Source organism: Aricia agestis, chromosome 8 (assembly GCF_905147365.1).
Source record: "Aricia agestis chromosome 8, ilAriAges1.1, whole genome shotgun sequence".
Lineage (NCBI taxonomy): Eukaryota > Metazoa > Arthropoda > Insecta > Lepidoptera > Lycaenidae > Aricia > Aricia agestis.
The window spans coordinates 14,255,073-14,276,005 of NC_056413.1; the positions used below are offsets into that span (position 1 = coordinate 14,255,073).

The following is a 20,933-nucleotide window of genomic DNA, read 5'->3' on the forward strand; positions in this document are numbered from 1 at the left end:
TTGTGCTAGTAGCGTCCTCTGCTCTGACCATTGCGTTATATTCCCAATTGGATGCAGCACACACCCTCTTCAAAATAATAATATTTACACAGCGAATAACTGTACAAATACTGCCTATCTTTTTCTGTAAAGATGTCTCGTGATAGACAAAGATAATCCATACTAATATTACCACTTCATGCCCAAACCAACGAATGGGCCGGCTCGACCGGAGAAATACCACGTTCTCACAGAAAACCGGCGTGAAACAGCGCTTGCGCTGTGTTTCGCCGAGTGAGTGAGTTTACCGGAGGCCCAATCCCCTTCCCTACCCTTCCCTATTCCCTTCCCATCCTTACCCTCTCCTATTACCCTATTCCCTCTCCCTATTACCCTATTCCCTCTTAAAAGGCCAGCAACGCACCTGCAGCTCTTCTGATGCTGCGAGTGTCCATGGGCGACGGGAGTTGCTTTCCATCAGGTGACCCGTTTGCTCGTTTGCCCCTTCTTTCATAAAAAAAAAAACCTCTGAACCAATTTTGCTGAATTTTGGTATGGAGAAACTTTGACATTAAAAGGATATAGGATACTTGTTATCCCGAAAAAATGTACGGTTTTTTAATTTTTACGCAACCCCGTTGCGGGCGTCAATTAGTTTTTATTGATAAACACAATTATTTAAGTTTTATCTCCAATTTTGCCCATGCTAATTATTATATTGTTAAACGATTCAATTATGAATTATGACGTTTTTGGAAAGTTATATAATATGTATCATTTCTTTGTTAAACCTCTCAGACGAAGACTTGAAACATTTTCCAGTAAGTTTTACAATTTAACACAGAATTTCTAAGAAATATTTGAAAACGTGAGTATAGACCTTGTGCGTGTGTGAAAGTGGATTATAATAGCAGCAGTTATTTAAAAATTGACGAACACGTAAGGCAGCGCTCTATTAAGGGGGCGACTAACCCTAAAGTGTCGATTTTATAATTCATTTTTATACTTGAAAATAAGCCCCGAATTGTTTCATTTTATAAAATTAGACACTATATCATATTTCCGAGAATTCGATCTGAGCAAAAACACGATATCTTAAAATTTTCCCGATAGAAAAAAATCATAAAGATGCATCTAATTTTCACGAATTTTTCATTTATTGCCATAACCATGCATTGCACTAAGTTAATATTTTAACACATTGTATAAAATTCTATCATTGAGAGATCGACCTGGCGGATTTTTAAAATGTTGTATATTTATAGAGTTATTGAGAAAAATCTAATTTAACGATGTATGCGCGTCGTTCTTTTTCACCTGGCATATGAAAGACGGGCGTGAGTGTGAAGAGAGAAGGACGATGTTTGATTTTTGGGGTTAGTCGCCCTCTTAAAATATTTTTGTCGTAGCGGCTTTAAATCTCGTTTAAGGCGGCCGTTCACCACTTCCACTACCCAGCAGCATACTGTTATGGTATGACGCCACCGATAGGATCAGTTAGAACTGACCGTGTGTTACAGCTCGAGATTCACTTGCCTGTTCTGTTGCAAACTGTGTCTCTCCACGGTCTTAAGATGGTGGTACGAACCACTCACAACCGCAAGCTTCGATAAACTCCTACCCATCCCCAAAACGCCCGGTCCAAGAAAAACTCGTTATATTCTTGAATTAAAACATGCAATGTGTTTTCATCGTCATTCATGATATCTTGAATTATTTGCGTGTCAGTTTTTGTGTCAGCAAGTGTATTTTTTAAGTTTGGAATATATTTTTCCTAAGCGATAAAAAGTCTTATTACTTACTCCAAATGGACAGTTGTTACAGCAAGGTGGCCATAGTGATTGTTGATAATATGTACTCTTTTGCTATTTTAGCGTAGTCCCAATCTGGTCAATGTCTTTTCGCTACCGAAATTATCGAATGCGTTTTGTACTGCTTCAGAAGGAAATATAATGCAATGTATATTCAACTCTTGTCAATTCCATTTTAACAAGATGCTATACAAACATTCAAAAGATGTATCTTCATTCTACGGAGTACCTACATCATCCTATTTCTTTGAGATGCACTTTGATAAATACAATTTGTCTGGCTCTCCAGAGTGTCAACATAATAGTGTTGGCTTTGTATACCAGCATAGTATAACGCAATATGTCAAAAAATAGAACTAATTTAGGACAACAGTGTATGGATTTTAAATTGACATTAAAAAGTATACATATTTGGAAAAAAATCTTTTACTCTAACACCCAAAGTCCACACTCACTGCCACACTCAGAGACATTTGATCATGATTAACCTTCAATTTAATAAAGAGTTTGACAGATAAAGTATGATGCTTATGTCAAATTTTTAAATTAATTTTTAAGTTATTAGTGTTCGACTCTGAGTGCGACAGCAAGAGACTTAATTAATAATAACAACTATAATATCTATGGACGCTTCACACCACGTCAGTCTAGCCCCGTGGTAAGTACCTGAAAAACGTGTTACGGGTACCAGACAACGGAAACAAATATTTAATACTTTTATACTATACATATATTTAAGATTTTTATTATATCATACACATATTTAATACACATCCATGACCCAGGTTCTTTGAGAACGTTTTGTTCCGTCGGCGGGATTCGAACACGCGACCCCCGGCTTGAGCTACCAACAGCCCAACAACTGAGCCACAGAGGTCGTCAATTTAATAAAGAGTTTGACAGATAATGTATGAGGCTTATGTAAAAATCCTCATTTTATTACAGTTAATAAATATTCGTCTCTGAGTGCGGCAGTAAGTTACAACACATTTAATAATATTTTTAGGGTTCCGTATAAAAACGGGACCCTATTACTAAGACTTCGTTGTCTGTCTGTCTCCAGGCTGTATCTCAAGAACCGCTTTAGCCAGACTTCTGAAATTTTCACAGATATATCTGATGCCAGTACTTATAACAAAAAAATATACTAAAAACAAAATAAAATTAATATTCAATATTTTTTAAGGGGGGCTTCCATACAACAAACGTGATTTTTTTGACCCCTTTTTCTCGATATCAATAATGACAATAAGTAGGCAGTTAAAATTTTTACAGAATCCTCAATTGTATGTGTTTTTTAATAATTAATAATAAAATTAAAATGTAAATGCCATACAAAAACACAACTTTTAGCCTAACTTTTCTCTATAACCGTACGGAACCCCTCGTGCGCGAGTCTGACTCTCACTTGGCCGATTTTTCATATACAACACGACATTATATTATTTTTCATGATATTTCTCTTAAAAATATAAAAGTTAGAATTTACATCTCAAAGGTTCATTATAAATTGTTAAAAAAGGGATCCTTTTCTAATTAAAAATTCAATTTTAATGCTCTCCGTGTAGAAATATATAACTACAATATGATGGAATATAATGTTGAACTTTATTTTGGTGTACTTTTATGGAAAGGCAATTTTAATACAGAACTCTATGTGTCACAAATCGGAATATTGTACCGATAAGTACTAAGGCTCGATTTGTACGTGTCCGCGCGAACGAGCGGTTAGGCCGCTACACCGCGAGATTACAAACAATCGTATGTAGTATCAAAGAAGTTGATATATCAGATAATCACTACATGTTAGAAGGGAGGTACAGACTGGATATGGACAGACAGGTGTCACACGTAGAGCTACACAAATTTGCAGGTATTCTAAGTACACGAGGCACTACTAAGAACCTATGGTTTCATCCATCAGAAAGTAAGTTATGTCCTATCCTTCTGGGATCCAGGTCTACTACCGATTACAGCTAACATTGAATTGTTATAAGTCGACAAAATGACGTAGGTCCGTTAACTGCCTAGGAAAAAACTTATCTGTAGTATATAAATAGCGGCACGACCGCGCCACCTGCGCAGACCTACGAGTCTGCCATCTGCCTATGGCTAGGGTTACACGGTCAGTCTGGCATCAGTTCATCCCATCAGTCTGAGACTGACGCCAGAATGATGGCCGGAAAGTACTATTAAAGAAGTTGATTCCTAGGCAGATGGGGGACCTACGTAGTTTGGTTGCGTTACGTCAAACCCAGCCGACAGATCACTGAATTGACATGATCCGACCTAATGACGTAGGTCTGTTAACTGCCTAGGAATCAATATCCTCGATGGCACATATTGTTACGGACTTACGACAATTAGTGCCATCTAGCGTCAAACCAGCGAAACTTATCGAGGGAAAACAGACAACATAAATCCCCTACTCAATACTTGATGGCGTTAGATGTACGATTACAATATGCGCGTATTTTCTAGAAACATTCCACACTTGCTTACGCGAATTGGGTACGATCTAGAATGGAATTTTCCAAAATCCGTCTCGGCCGTATAAATAGCCGCAGGTAGACGAATCATAAATCAGTTCAGTTCGAACAATCATCAAGGCGACTTCGATGTAAAAACAAGTGATCAATAGTGAGTGAACCAGTGAAACCTACGACTTGGCTACGACCTATGACTGTGATAGTGCTTAGTGTTTTGGACCTAGAGATTTGTGTTAGACCTAGTACTAGTGAATAAAGACTTCAAGAGAGTCAGCAGGTCTTTCTCTTCAAATCCTTCGAACCCTAGCACGTAACAATATTTAAAAAAAATATAGTCAGGGTTACACAGTCAGTCTAGCATCAGTTTAGTCCATCAGTCTGATCCAGACTGACGAAAGAATGATCGTGTAACCGCATGATTGTCGGACCGATAATTTTTAATTTCATAGGCAGATCATGGCAGACCCGTAGGTCTGGCCCTCATGGTGACTGACCATAATAAAAACTAAGGAAACGTGACTCCTATACTATTACCGTTTTAAGGTTCCTTTCGAAATGTCATGTAACGTCAGCCTGATACCGCCGAAGGCCACCTAAATATTGCAAATGGATTAAAATGTGTACCTAAGGTACACATTTTTGACAAATATTGTAGAACATGTTTTTTGACGATTAATATTCTCTGATAATTCCTACCTCTAGTATGCTGATATTGTATAAGCTCTAGAGTATGAGCAGTCGAGATAAAACCCTCCGGACGCGGCGCGGGGCGGAAGCTACCTTCCGTTACAGTATGCGGTCGACAAATCCGACATAACACATTTCAATCTTATCACTCACACAATAAGGCTCAAAGTTTACTAGTACGATTCAACCCTCCTCAGGTATAATATGATTTTGACGTGCCTAAACGCTTAGAAATATTTCAGCCGTTCCTATCGTTCATTTATTGGTAAATATTTATATTTAAGTTATTTATTAATCATATCATAAGGTCGTTGACTCTACGTGCACTTTGTATTTGTGTGTGTATATATTTGTGTGTGTTGTCAAAGGCGTACTCAGGATTTCTGCTAGTAGGGCGGCTGATACCTGTTTCGAGAAGATGGTTTGTCTGGTATATTGAACCAAAAAAAATGACAATTTACTTTTAATCTGACTGAAAATATTGTTTACAAGTACAACACTTCATTTTGTAACACTTATTTCTACTTTCCAGGAAAATTGACGTTTACTTCATCTTCCTGCCCCTACTTGGGTACGCCTATGTGTGTTGTTTATATATTTTGTGTTTTAATACCCTATAATCTATCGTATAATAATTGAATGCCGTGTATTCTACGTTAGAAAGTTTGCAGGCGCTACAGATATAGAGACCTTGTAATATTATTATTACACATTTTAGTGTAAATAGCAATCTGCTAGCATTCTAGACGTTTAAATTCATGAGGACATAATTATTATATTTGTAAATCCTTACTAATATTATAAATGCGAAAGTGTGTCTGTCTGTCTGTTATCTCTTCAAGTCCGAACCGGTGAACCGATTTTGCTGATATTTGGTATTCAGATACTTTGAGTTCCCGGTTCCCGCGCGATGGACAAATTTTGGCGCAACGGATTTGTGGGCGTCATCTGGTTTTATAATAAAATTTATATAACTTATAGTACGAAATAGTAATAATAACCAGTATCCATTACACGAGCATTATTACGATATACATATATCCCAAGATATTGGAATCCTCGCGAAACTTTTTGGATATATGAAGGCTCAGCGTGTTTTATATGCGCGGATCAACTCGACATAAACTGTAATATTAACGTTAACGTTTTGTTATTACATGTTTTTCAACCTTTTTGTGATGCGACCCCCCTTAGCAGACAGCATATAATATGTTTATAATACATATATCCTTTTGTTAAAATTATCCTATAAGTAGGATTAAAAAAATGTACTAAGGTACATTTTTTTTAATGAAATAAGGAGCAAACGGGTCACCAGATGTAAAGCAACTTCCGTCGCCCATGGACACTCGCAGCATCAGAGGAGCTGCATGTGCGTTGCCGGCCTTTTAAGAGGGAATAGGGGAGGGTAAGGAAGGGAAGGGAAAGGAAGGGAATAGGGGAGGGTAGGGGATTGGGCCTCCGGTAAACTCACTCACTCGGTGAAACACAGCGCAAGCGCTGTTTCACGCCGGTTTTCTGTGAAAACGTGGTACTTCTCCGGTCGAGCCGGCCATGCGCTCTCCCACGTATAATATATCAATTTCTTTAATCTGTATAGTTTTTAAGCTATTGCATAGCTTTTATCGCAGGCTTTGAGAAGATTAAGAAATTCAAGAAATTCCGTAACGAAAGTACACCTAACACTCCCCATGCCAACCGGCACAGCGGTGCGGCGTTGAAAGCCGTGCATCGTCTAACGTCGTTTCAGTCCGGCGAACTTCGTATTTGTGTGTTTGCCACTAGACGTATGCGAATTCTAATTGCATAAGTTGATAAAAAATGCTATTCAATAGCTTTACCGCGGCAGTCCCCGAGTGTCACACTTTTTTTACTGAAATATTTCTCTTGATCTCTGGTCACCCTAGTGGGGTGACCCTACAGAAGCTTCATTACCCCCCCAGGGGGTTGAGACCTACAGGTTGAAAAACACTGTGTTATTATGTTATGCGGGAGCAAACTCAGCGGATATTTACTTTGGGTCCAGTGTAAACAGGCCCATTGACCCGAATTGCTTTAAACGCAAATTAACTGACCGTTTGCACTTTACGGTTTTTTGCCGACTATATCAATGTCGGGTGTAAATTCGTTAAGAGGGTGACAGACGTGCGAATAAGTACGCGGACTTATGGCTCGACGACCTTAATCGCCTGTGTGTCAGCAAAGAGCCGCGAGCCGCGAGCTTGGTGCATGGTAATCCAGTGTGAGCGATTCTGGTGTGTCACCGACGCGAGCCGAGTAAGTTCGCGAACTTAAAACCTACGTCTATCGGGCACTTTAATATCGACCTACGCTGATTTGCGTACGTTGAACTACAGCCGAACATAGAACCTCCTTCTTTTTGGAAATCGGTTAAAGTTTTTACTCTGGGAAACTCAGGGAATAAACGTATCCTAGATGTAATCAATATCTTTTTATTGACAGCGTCTGCATATTGGAACAACGGAATTTTAGGAGTACGATTAAAAGTTAGTTTAGTTTTATTTTTACTCATTCAATGAAATCGAAAAATAAAATTATTCGCTACAGTAGAATCATAGTCTAAAATAATTATTTTCCTTTTGGCTTCGAAATCGGGTTAAAAATGATGATGCTAGCTTAATACTGTTTCAAATAAAGAATGCTCTAGAGCTAGATAAACAATAGAGAACGGGGTTATTTGCATAGTTATAGCATAAATATTATACAGTAGAGTAATTCAGTCGCGTTTTCGAAATGATTCAACACAGACACGTAATATATATAGGGGGTTTCGGGGGCGATAAATCGCTCGGTCAAACAGCTAGTGTAGTATCTAATTTTAGAAAATGAAACAATTCGGGTCTTATTTTCAAGTATAAAAATGAATTATAAAATCGACACTATAGGGTTAGTCGCCCCCTTAAACGTTTCAGCTAAAGACTTGACGAGGTGGCCTTCGCTATTCATTCTATCAAATAGCAGATTTAACCAGATGACAACGACATAGATATGAATTCTGGATAAAATGGCGGCGCAACTAGTTACCGCTACCAACGTAATTTATGGAGATAAAGCACTACCAAACGGGGATGAGACGAGATCATGAGTAGATCTTAGTAAAGCTAGATACATTATATATTTTGTTGGTAGCGGCGACTGGTTGCGCCGCCACGGCCCGGTGTCCCGGTGAAAAGCTCTTAAAGTTTAATATTAATTCGCGCTTATACACGTGTTCGCGTGTTTCCTGACGCCTAGTGTAAAGTGAGTCTACTGTGTATTATTTACATTGTGGCATAGTTACATCATCGTATCACCGCGCCCGTGCTGAGGCTATGGGTCGCCATTTTACACTTTTTAAATTACAAACTGTAACAACTGGAATAATTAGAGCCTTTTTAGTGAGAGAATATTAAAAACGCTGAATTATAAGCATGTATTGAGGCCACAATAATCCTTTAGTATATAGGAACTTTCCAAGTTGTATACAGTTTAAAAAATCAATTAAAACTATTCTGTGTTTTGTGTCTATGATCTACACCTTAACGTAGTAGAGGATAACCTATACCTATTACGACGCGACCACCAGACACCACCTTGTATGTTTATACATATAATATCCTTTTGTTATAATTATCCTACTTAGTACATTTTTTTTAATGAAATAAGGGGCCAAACGAGCAAACGGGTCACCTGATGGAAAGCAACTTCCGTCGCCCATGGACACTCGCAGCATCAGAAGAGCTGCATGTGCGTTGCCGGCCTTTTAAGAGGGAATAGGGTAATAGAGGAGGGTAGGGATGGGAAGGGAAGGGAATAGGGGAGGGTAGGGGATTGGGCTTCCGGTAAACTCAGCGAAACACGGCACAAGCGCAAGCTATTGCATAGCTTTTATCGCAGGCTTTAGGTAGTAGGAGACCTATACCTAGGTACATGAGATGAAGTTACTATATAGTACTTTGAGTACAATAATAATTATTATTTTAAACATGCTTGATAAAAAGGAATGAATCATTACTTTTCGCTTAGAATAATTAAAATCAACTATATTTTTTATCGATTTCAAAATAAAAATAAAAATATCAATTAAAATAAAATGAACCCCACCTATGGGTTAACCGAAGAAACCTGATTTCACATAAGCGGGGTTGCAGGCAAAAGTTACTTTCGCATTAAAAAAAAGAAAATTAAATGATAGTGTTGATGAATATATTGCATGATCCTTTTAATTACTGATAGTGTAAATTACACTAACAAAATCGATCGCAGGACGCTGATAAGATATACGATTATTATTATTAAATTGTGTTGTACGCGCAATATAATGGCCGACTGTACCAGCGTATCTTGACCTCTCTTTACAAACGAACTGCTACACGGAGAGGTCAAATGTACTGGGGCAGAGTGTTTTAACGGACACGTCTTCTATATGGAACATTTACAGTAATAAAGAGAGTATTGTTAAGAAAATTTCCTTCAATACTGAAGGAAACCTTTTCTATCTGCGTATAATGGTACGGCTTCGTATATAAACGCGCTATCTAATTGAATTGAAGACGATACAGACGATATCAGATGTTCGTGTGGAATAATATTAAAATGTTAAATAAATTCACTTCAGGAAAATTACTTTTCATTGTACATTTCCAATATTCTTAACAAGTCTGCACTTTAGAGTTTAGAGTCTCTGATATTTTCAGAATTCAGGATTCAAGTTTTATTAATTAATACATTGTGTGGCTTAAGATAACTTTAAAGTGCAAAACAATGGCACTAAAATTGTCTCTTTTGTTCGAGATTAATGATATTGAGGCTGAGTTACTCTACTGTATATGTTGATATTGTGAATAATTTACTATATTACGTATTTAAAATTCCAATCATTGAAGCCTTTTGTTCGACAGTGGGTGAAAAGCCATTAATTAAATCAGTATTAAAGAGCCGAATTATTTTATTGTTTATTAACACTATTTTAAATTAATATGCGAATTGAAATCCAATCAAACTTGCTGACTTCGATTGTCGCTTTTCAGCAGTTAGAATGGAATTATAAAATAATATTATTTCATCGGAATAGTTTGAGCTTCGAATTTAATTACTGTTTTATTGTTTTTATGATTTCTTTTTATTGGATAAAAATGGATGCTGGCAAATTAACAAAACTACACAATGAACACAAAATATGTTAATCAAAATCAAAAAAAAGGTACAGCAAAGCTTATATAAATTGCATAACTTATCGAGTGGTATACACTGTATACATATATATATATATATATATATATATATATATATATATATATATATATATATATATATATATATATATATATATATATATATATACACCCGACTGACATAGTGATCTATCAACGCACAGCCCAAACCACTGGACGGATCGGCTGAAATTTTGCATGCAGGTAGATGTTATGACATAGGCATCCGCTAAGAAAGGATTTTGATAAATTCCTACCCCAAGGGGTTAAAATAGGGGATGAAAGTTTGTATATAATAATACTTCTTAACGCGAGCGAAGCCGTGGGCAAAAGCTCGTTATTTATAAGTTAAAAAGCTGATACAAATTCTTACTTAAAATCCGTTAATTTTTGCTTGCTTAAAAATTGCTTGTGTGGCCGGTGTGGCCGTCATACCGCGCGTTCGGGCAGACGCATAATATAAATCCAGCCTTATGCCCGGTTTCCTAATTGACGTAGACAATCTTGCAAAGTGGAAATTTGTAGCCCGCCCACCGTGAAAATGGAACATGAATATTATAATACATATATTTCACATTATAATATGAAATATGTATTACTTCGAGCGACTAACTAGTAATATATTAGAATAGTTAGTACATTATTTATGCCAATAGTCATAGTACGGGAGCCCTAGAACAATTTTTTTTATTACTATCAAGCAAATTTTTTGTGAGTAACTTCATTTTGATAAGACGAACAACATTTTTATCAGCGAAAAATCTTGAAAGTGGTAGCTAACAGAAATAGAAAGGATTTCATACTTTGATTAAATAAACGGAACCCTAACCAGCAAATTTTTAGGATTCCGTAGCCAAATGGCAAAAAACGGAACCCTTATAGATTCGTCATGTCTGTCTGTCTGTCCGTCCGTATGTGACAGCCACATTTCTCTGAAACTATAAGAGCTATACTATTGAAACTTTGTAAGTAGATGTAGTCTGTGAACCGCATTAAGATTTTGATACAAAAATGGAAAAAATAGAAAAAACATAAACTTTCTATCTCTGTTATGTATTAAAATGAAGCAACGCATAAACAATCTGCTTGATAGTAATTAAAAAAAAAGTTCTAGGGAGCCCTGACTACAATTATTGTAAGGCTGATTTCACATTACATCGCAAGCAGTGCGGCTGCAGCATAAAGTTAATATACCTAGCGGAATAGAGAAACAAAGGCCTGAGCAAGCGAGATGTCACTATCAGTAACATTACGGGGTAAAAAGAGACGTGTGATACATGACAGCAGCACTCTTTTTTTGACGTCCAGTCGGCACGTGCCGCACGTTGACAATATAATCTCATAGAAATCATGTTCAATCATGCTTGTGTAAGTGTATACGTACACATATTTTTACACACAGATGAAACCAATTTTGGTTTCGTTTGACAGCTCGAGATTGTTGCTCTATTCCGCTAGGTATATTAACTTTATGGGCTGCAGCGCTGCTGCCGCACTGCTTGCGACGTAATGCGAAGGCGCTCTAATAGTTACAAACAATGAATGTTTTCACGCTAGACGGCAGTGCCAGCACAGATAGTAAACAAATAATTTTGTCCGAAGTTTGACAACGTCCACCACCCATCTTTACCTTTCAGAAAAATTGCTTCAGCTCGTCGGGCGTGGAGAGATAACAGACAGACAGATACGCTTTAGGGTTGATTCAGATCGCAACGCGACGCGTAGATGCATTTCTAAATTTATATGGATTTGACAGATTCGCAAGACGTCTCACGCAATGGGCATTGTCCAAAAAAAATCACATGTACTTTTTATATTTTTTTTCGTTAAAATAGGGTATTTTAAGAATATAAATTAAATAATTTTGAAATTTATTGGCTAGTTTTTTCTCAATAAATTTTTAAAGTTTCGCTCTGACGTCATCATCGGCCGCCAATTGACCTCTGCATATGTTTTAAATTTCCTTTCAATCTTATTTATAATGGCTGGTTCGTCAAATGTAAGTTCTCATTATGTGAAAGCTGATACGAGAAGCTTACCAAAAGTTCGAAACGTAATGTTGGTCGAATTTATTGCTAATTTACGCCATTGAAGGTCAAACAAAGGTTAAACGTATTTGTTCAAAAATATAAGTAACTAATGGGTATTTTTCTCGTTTATATACAGAAAAACGATCACTGACCTTATTCCTCGAAATGTTTTTGTAATGAGCGAAATAAAAAAAAAATGGACAATCCCCATTGAAATCTGCCAAATCCATACGAATTTATGCCGCGCCGCGTCTCGCCTCGCCTCGTCGCGTTGCGGTCTGAATTGACCCTTAGCATTTAAGTTAATAGTATGGATATGGATAAACGAGATGTAGTAGGTGCTGCATTAATGAGTATTGAGAGAACTGGCAACAGCGTACATGTTTTTCTGTGTGTGTAATACAACGGAAACAATAATATTATGATTGTTGTTTCAAATAAAATATGGTTGAAGTTACTGATTCTAATGGTGCATAGCAATTAGCAAAAATTGTGTATAGAACAAAAATAGGACAGTGTTACTTTGTTGCTTTTCTACTCAGTTTTAAAATGAGTTTAACGGTAAAATTTCAAAGATTTTTTTGAATTTTTGTATTTTTTAAGCTGAGAATTGAGATTATTAATCAATTTATTTAGCTTCAAATAAAAACTTAAAAAAATCACACATATTTTTAGAATAATAGGGTAGGAATAGGTGACGTTAGTTCAAATTTTGTCTGCCTACATGTCATAAAGCTTTGGAAGTCTGTGTATCCTTGCTCCTAAATATCCTTGTAAATCTTGTATTTGGCCGCTCAGAAAATTATACTTAGTTCAAAAGAATCCATACTTAATATAATAAGGCGAAAGTCTGTCCATCTTTTTGTCTGTTACCTCTTCACGCTTTAACAACTGAACGGATTTGCATGAAATTTGGTATGGAGATACTTTGAGTTCCAGGAAAGTACAAAGGATACTTTTATTCCGGATGTAGGGCGCGCGATAAACGAAATTTGGCGCAACGGAGTTGCGGGCGTCATCTAGGCATCTAGGCACGGCTCTGTGATTGGTCCAAATTTTGATAGCCAAACAATCACAGAGCCTGAACCGTGTCTTGAGACCGAGATGCATCTTGAGTACTGACTATTTATACCGGCCTTAGACACAGAATACATATTAGTACAAGTACCCATGAGGAATGTTCATTAATGTGGGATCAAATATCAATCATTATTGCCAGCAAACTTATGAGTTTGGTGGCAGCTGTTGTTTAATTAAATCTTAATACTTGGTGCTGGGTGTAACGTCAATTCTCTAATACATGTTATATTAAAATATCAAAGTTACTTAAACTCAGTTTCTTTGAGTCTAATTTAGAAACATTAAAATTAAGATGCTTTATACTAAATTAGTGTTTTAAGAGCCCGTACTCTCTTTTTTACTGCTCTCTTCACACTCACGCCCGTCTTTCATATGCCGGGTGAAAAAGGACGATCGCCAAGTTAGCGGGCAGTTATATGTTTTCTGGTTTTTAAAGGGTTTTTTATATGAAAGTGGTAAAAAGTAATTCCAACATTGTACTTTCTCAAAAGTACATTGTATTTTTTTCATACCGTTAAGACGTCAATACAATCCATAAACAGGTGATATTCTAAACCTTTTACAGCAAAATTCACAAAACTGTCGCGGGTTTGAGTTGGATTATTTAAAGATACCGTACTTAAAAAAAAAAAATCTAGCTGCAACATTAGATTATAATTGAAATGATCTTACATGTTGTGCATTAAAACTTATAGAAATACTGTATTTTAACTGTTAAATCACGTCTGTAAAATGAGCGAAATCGGCAAAATTTCGTATACGGACTCTTAATTCACCACGGGGCAAAATAATACTTATTTGTTTTTTCATAAAAATTTAAATTTTTACTTAAATACTTTTTAAATTCTCTACTTTTTACAAATTACACTCATCCGTCCATTTTCGTCCAAGTCAACTTTGCGCGGTATAAAATATTTGAATACGGTGACCATAAAATATTTTAACAAGATTATCATGATAATTCTTTTTTTAAATAAAATTCACAACAAAGCATATTTAAATTTCTATTAACTTTTTGTAAACGATCAAGTTTTCGCTTCGCTACCCAAACATACAACTTTAGTTCTGTCTTAAGTTCTCATAAAGTTGAAACATTAAATAGAAAACAGGGTATCCGCTCGAGATGGCGCGGTGAGGGAAAACAAAAAGTTTAATAACTTTTTCTGGGTCAGCGGTTCCCAGATCATCTTGCCCGTGATAGCCTTTGCCCTATTTTATCTGTCAACAAAGAAATAAATCTTGTCTTCCGTCTAGATCCAATGTTTCAGGAAGATTGCCTGTACAAAGGGAAAAGTTATGAAATCTTTTTTTTTCTTTTTTTAAGGCTTGTGTAGTAATGAAATGTTGAAAATAACTACCCTTTTATTTAAGAGTATAATATGCTGTTTCGCTGCTGGGCAAAGGCCTCTTCCAAGCTTTTCCATTCCTTTCATGATAACATTATATTCCTCTAACGTTATATTAATTATTAAAAATGGAATGCATTTTGTATACATTACACGTAAACATGTGGACGAAAGTATACAAAGACCATACACAAACCTTTTGACTCCTTTGTTCACGGAACCCTGAATGAGCATTGTTCTAAGCTTAAGAATGGAAAAAAGTAATGTTCATTATGTTTTGGCGCGTAATGGAAGTATTAATGTGTCATTTACATAGCTAGCCGCCGCGGGCCGCCAAACCGTAATTTAACACAAAACTAATTTCATGTAAGAACTTTTTCGGGAAAATTATTTTTTTCCGTGACTTTACCGACAAATGTTTTCGTGAGTGCCTCGATGTGTGCTTTAATTATTGTTATTAAGTAAATATTTAGAATTTACGTCAGAATCTTAGAATTTACAAATGTTATTGTAGATATAAGTACATCTGTGTTTTCTTTAACTAAAACGTGAAAATAACTTCAAGTTTTTCTTTTACAGACTTTAGAAGTAATTAGTAAATGTCTGTTAAATATGATTTAGAAAATACATATTTTTTATTGCTCCTTCTGCAGTTACTGCTCCCAAAAGTTACAACTATGTTTTAATTGGTACTACGGAGTACGGACTACCAATTTGGTAGTAGGTAATAAAGGCATAAATTATTTAAAATTGGAAACAGTTCTACAATTCTTAAAATCTTTAAAATCTTCATTACAATTTGTAAAATGCTTTGCAATAATCTACTTTTTTGCTAGCCAATGTTATCCCACTGCTGGGCAAAGGCATTCTCCAGGGTTGTATGTATTTCAAATTCCAATATACATGCAAAAAAAAAAAAATTGGAATTTGGAATACACGTTCATCATTCCCGGAATAACGTGCATGTTTTTTGTAATTCGAAAACAATATTCGAAGTTGCATTTGTTTAGAACTCTGTCTCATGAAGGCCGTTTGTCCATCGCTGTCGTCACCGGGACGTCACTAATAAAAATACCACTTTAAGACCCAGGCTATAGGATTAATTTTCTAGCCACATTGTCTAGCGACCCGTGTCGCCGCTGCTTTGAGGTGCGCGTCCACCGGATCGGAATCGTAGCGTATGCAGCGGACGGATTTGTTGCTTTGTATTGATTTCTATGGTAGTGCGTGCACTGGAAAGTTATTTTTGCGCCTGACAAATTATAAATGACGACGCTCCGTCCGCACCGTACCTCCGATTCCAACTCGGTGGACGCGCAGCTTAATAATGGCGTTGAGCAAAATGAAACCTATATAATATTATGTCACACCAGATTATACAGTACTCCCAAATTAATAATGCGCATGCAAATATTTGCTAATTGTCGTAATCACGAAAACACCCCGAATATTAATATATTCGGGATGTTTTCTCTTGCTCTTATGTTTAATAACATAAGAGCCCTCAAACAATGCACTTGCATTTTCCACCTTGTTCAAAGGAAATAGTAGTAAATATCATATTATAGCCGGTGGCTGTCCGCTGTCGCAGGTCTGTCAATAAGTGCTATAACTCACCGGGAAGCCATCGCGACATGGCCAGTGACGTTACCATTGTAACGTCTGGCGCCTCTAAGTTGCTGCAAAGCGGTGTTTTTTAAGTTAAGTTTGAAAACAGCGCTTGCAGCGACGTCTTCCGACGCTCGGGAAATACGACCGTTGCCGAAAAATTACGAAAATTTCTATGCGCATTAACACTTTGGGAGCACTGTACAGTGGCATTTTATTGGCCCAAAAATAATCTCGTTTTCGGTGACGGTTCGGCAATGGCGGTGGTGGACAAACGGCGTAACAGCTAAATTCGTTAACGTGTGTTTGTGATAGCTGTTCGAAGTTTATTTAGCTGTTTAGTCCGAAATTAGTACAGCACGTAGCCTGCCAAGTTGCTATAATTATACGTAGTCTGAAAAATGTTTGGGACATGTCATACATGTCTGGTTGTGGCTTCTTTACCTTGGTCATGATGGACCAAACTTGCGATTATGAGCGTGTAAAAGGGGTGACAGACGTGCGAGTAAGTACGCGGACTTATGGCTCGACGATCTTAATCGCCTGTGTGTCAGCAAAGAGCCGCGAGCCGCGAGCCTGGGGGCATGGTAATCCAGTGTAAGCGATTCTCGTGTGTCACCGACGCAAGCCGAGTAAGTTCGCGAACTTAAAATCCGCGGTTTAAGTTGTACGTCTATCAGGCCTTTCAGGGTCAATTCAGATCGCAACGCAACGCGTTTTTAAATTTGTATGTATTTGACAGATTTGCATGGCGTCTATGAAATCTGTATAGTGTATATATTCAGTACAAACTACTTTATTATTCGTAGAGTACAAATTTATAAATGCATCTACGCGTCGCGTTGCGGTCTGAATTGACCCTCAGGGAATGTTCGCCAAAGCTTTGTTGTCATACTGAACATCTTGGATATCTATGATATAAGTGAAAGTTAGTCCTTTTTATAACAGTACTTGTGATAGGTTCGCCCAATGTTTTAGTACTATTAAAAATAACGTATTGGTTTGCTTTAAAGTTCTTAAAGGTGGGTAGTGAATAGTAATGTAGGTTTTAACTCAAAGTAAAGTTGTAAAAGAGATTTTTATTCTACTCGTACATATTATTAAAAAAATTGCTGCAGACTTAGCATGACCACTATAGAAAAAGTTATTCTTACGGTAAAGTAGACAAAGTGACGGATTAACAAAAGAAATCTGTCAGTTTCTCCCCAAAAACTGTCAGTGTTTCTACTCTTTCGCATTTCTACTGTGGCCATGCTGAGCCTGCTGAAAATTTTAAGCAATACCTTATCTATACTAATCCATACTAATAATTTAAATGCAAAAGCGTGTCTTTCTGTCTGTCTGTTACCTCTTCACGCCTAAACCGCTGTTTTTTTTTCGCTGAGGTATGGGGATACTTTAAGTCCCGGGCAAGGACAAAGGATACTTTTTGTCCCGGAAAAATGTACGGTCCCCGCGCGATATACGAATTTTGGCGCAACGGAGTTGCGGGCATCAACCAGTTCTATATATTGTAAAAAAGTTGCTGAAAACTTTAAGCAGTTCTGCATAAAATAAATAAAAATTTTCAAACATATTTCTGAAGTGAAAGCAAATATAGAGTTTTAGTGTAACTTTTGGCCTGACTACAATATTAACCCATTTGTATGCGGCGCGGATCCAGCCACAAAATTATGTTCCTTCGTAGTCTGCACCAACTTTTATCACTGTAACTGAACTAATATTTGATCTTTGTACCTACAGCAGACATCTAGGTGGTAAATATTATAAAAATTACAAAATATTTTATATATTAAAAATATTTTTAAAAAGTATAAGTATTTCTTTTCCATTCCTAAAACCTACTTTACAAACTTGAGTCAAAATAGTCTATGCCAAATTGATATTTTACAATATCGATTTGTATCTTTTGGAAGGTTGAATCTACCAGAATGCCTTTTACTGATTCGGAAACTAGCTCTGTGAGAAGAGCTGGCGTAAGAAACTTTGTTAGTTTTTATAAAATTGATCGGAAAACGAAACAAAACGAAAAAAATTATCCATACTATCTAAGAAGCTTTGTACAACTAAAACACATATTTTGATCGTGTTTTGTTTAGAACACAAACTAGATATTGGGGTTTTTTTCATGTATTCCCGTTCAAAGATAGACACGTCAAACCAGAGTCACAGTCAAAGATCTTTTGTTAAAAACATTCTATGCAAATAAACGATTATTATTTATTATTATTAACCTGTTTTTATTGAGGTTTGAAAATCAGTATATCGAACGAAATCACCGGTGTGTATGAAATACAAAACTAATAATAAGCATTTCTAGAACTTCATTTCCTTTCCCCTATAAGCTATGAAACAAAGGAAATGGAATCTTTTGCTATTCCGTTCTCAATATTGTTATATGATTCACTTTTATAGATAATATCCGATGTATTCGAATAGCCTTCGAACTTATATTCTTTGTTCACCCGCTTATTTCTAAAGTAGAAAATATGGAGAAACATATTCTCCATATTTTCTACTTATGTATCTTCATTTGTTTATGTGCCAAAATTCGATTATCGTGCGGGAACCGTACATTTTTCCGGGATAAAATATGAATATCCTTTGTCCTATTCCGGGACTCTGTATACCTACTTTCAGAAAAATCGATTTAGCGACACTTTCGCATTTATAATATTAGTATGGTCTTACCACGGAGCTAATACAGAGAGGAGGTGTGGTTATCAAATTTCCTTAAGAAACAACGCGTGGCAATTTGCGGGGTGAGGGGGTGTCAAGCTCCGCCCACTTTTCCATATTTCACCTATCGTGTAAAAGCAAAAGTACTAGCTTAGGTCGATGTTGATGTTACTACGTAGTTCAGCTATCTTACACTAGATGTCAAAATCCTTAAATATTATGGGACGTACTCAGAACTTTAAAAAATGTATATTAATTATAATAAGGTCAATCATTAAAATTAGGGTTAGAATTTTGATCGAATTTTTAATGTAAAATAAGGACACAAACGAGTAATCGGTGGAAAGCAACTTTCGTAGCCCATGGACACTCGCAACGTCAAAAGAGCTGCAGGTGCGTTGCCGGCCTTTTAAGAGGTAATAGGGTAGGGAAGGGAATGGGGTGGGTACTAGGTAATAGGTAAGTAGGTACTATTTTTCAAAAATTTCATGAAAAAAAATTTAATCAATTACCTACGGCTGGCCAAATGTCAGCGCGCGTCAGCATTAGCAAACAAAACTGTCATTGCGATACTTAACCGATTCAATGCGGCGCACATTTTTGAAGACTTTCAGTCGTGGCGGCACACAATTTTCTCGTGACAGGTTATCCGTGTCATACGCCATAGAAGTAGATGACACGGCTACCGTGTCACCCGCCACGTTCAAAAAGGTTTGTTGCTTAGTTGAGCCCAAACCATTGATGTTAACGGAAGGCTACGTTGTTTTGAGTTGACTTCGAGTAGTTTTACTAAGTGTTAACCTGAAAATGGCAGGTAAGCAATTTTTTTATTCAGATGTTGCAAACCTTATGTAGGTTTCAAAGTTAGAAAAATGAGTAAGTATACTAAATATAATCGGGATTTCCGATGTAAATTATTATACGTTCGTAGATAAATTTAAACAAGTTCGTTGTTAAGTTATTTAACCGACCTCCAAAAAGGAGGAGAGTTCTAGTAATAAAGCTCATAGGTGCAAGACCACTTTTAACCGCAGGAAAACGTTTTATTCCTATGGATAAGAAAGTTTGCGGTAACAGCTAGTTAAAATATTTTCGAAAGAAACAACTTAGATTAAAACAAAAATCGTTAGTGGATTAGTAATACTTTGTTGTCAACGCATAATAAGTAAAACCTTCTATAGTGTAATTTAAGGGAGATACAATCGCTTTCTAAATGACACGGCTCACGTGTCATATGCCACACGTTAAAAACCCATAAGACGCGGCTGCCGTGTAATCCGCAATTAATGCACTTTTAAAAAAGGTTGACGGCCCCTACGTTTTTTAATTCACAGAATATTATGAGGCGAAGCCTATAGGCTTGTTCTACGTGGAAAATTAAGATGATTTTGTTCAGAGTAGAACCTTCTAAAGTGTAATTTGAGGGAGATACATTACAGTAAACTATAATGAATATTTTTATTACATAGGTCTTAGGGAGTTAGATAATTTGCCATTTGGAATGAAACTTTGATTACTAGATTTATTAATCAATAGCATTTTTATAAAAAATCTATACGTCTTAATTTTGTGAAATAGTGACGTTGTGTTTTTGTATTGTTTTCCTAAAATTGTGCAAACTAAGTTTTTAATGTGTATATTAACCATTAGATATTCGTTATCAATAATTATTATCATGCACAAGTGTAGGAAAGTCATACAACTTCTAGAATTGATGTGCTATTTTGTATTCCCTCCATTGAAAGTTTTAGTAAGGCGTCTACCATTTTACTGAATCGACGGACAATAAACTCCTTGACCAAAAGTCTACTTTTGACTTGTTTTCCCGCCATTTACTTGATACTGGCCATGGTTACACGAGCGCCATAGCAAGAAAAAAAAAATTGACAACACTATGCATAAATTACATTTTAGAACGGCTCCGACCGCGTGATAAATGTAACCCAGACTTACAGAAGTCACGTACCACGTTAAGGTGACGCCGCCGTTTTCTATGAGAGGCGGCCCGGTC

General features: G+C 36.5%; 1 long non-coding RNA gene across 1 annotated transcript; it reads left to right on the top strand.

Annotated features, from left to right (window-relative positions):
* The first annotated feature begins 251 nt into the window (after positions 1-251).
* LOC121729706 lies at positions 252-13,737 on the top strand. The gene is made up of 3 exons (XR_006035996.1): positions 252-261; positions 4,483-4,488; positions 13,601-13,737. It is a non-coding gene; the product is annotated as an uncharacterized LOC121729706 (long non-coding RNA).
* Positions 13,738-20,933: the final 7,196 nt, after the last annotated feature.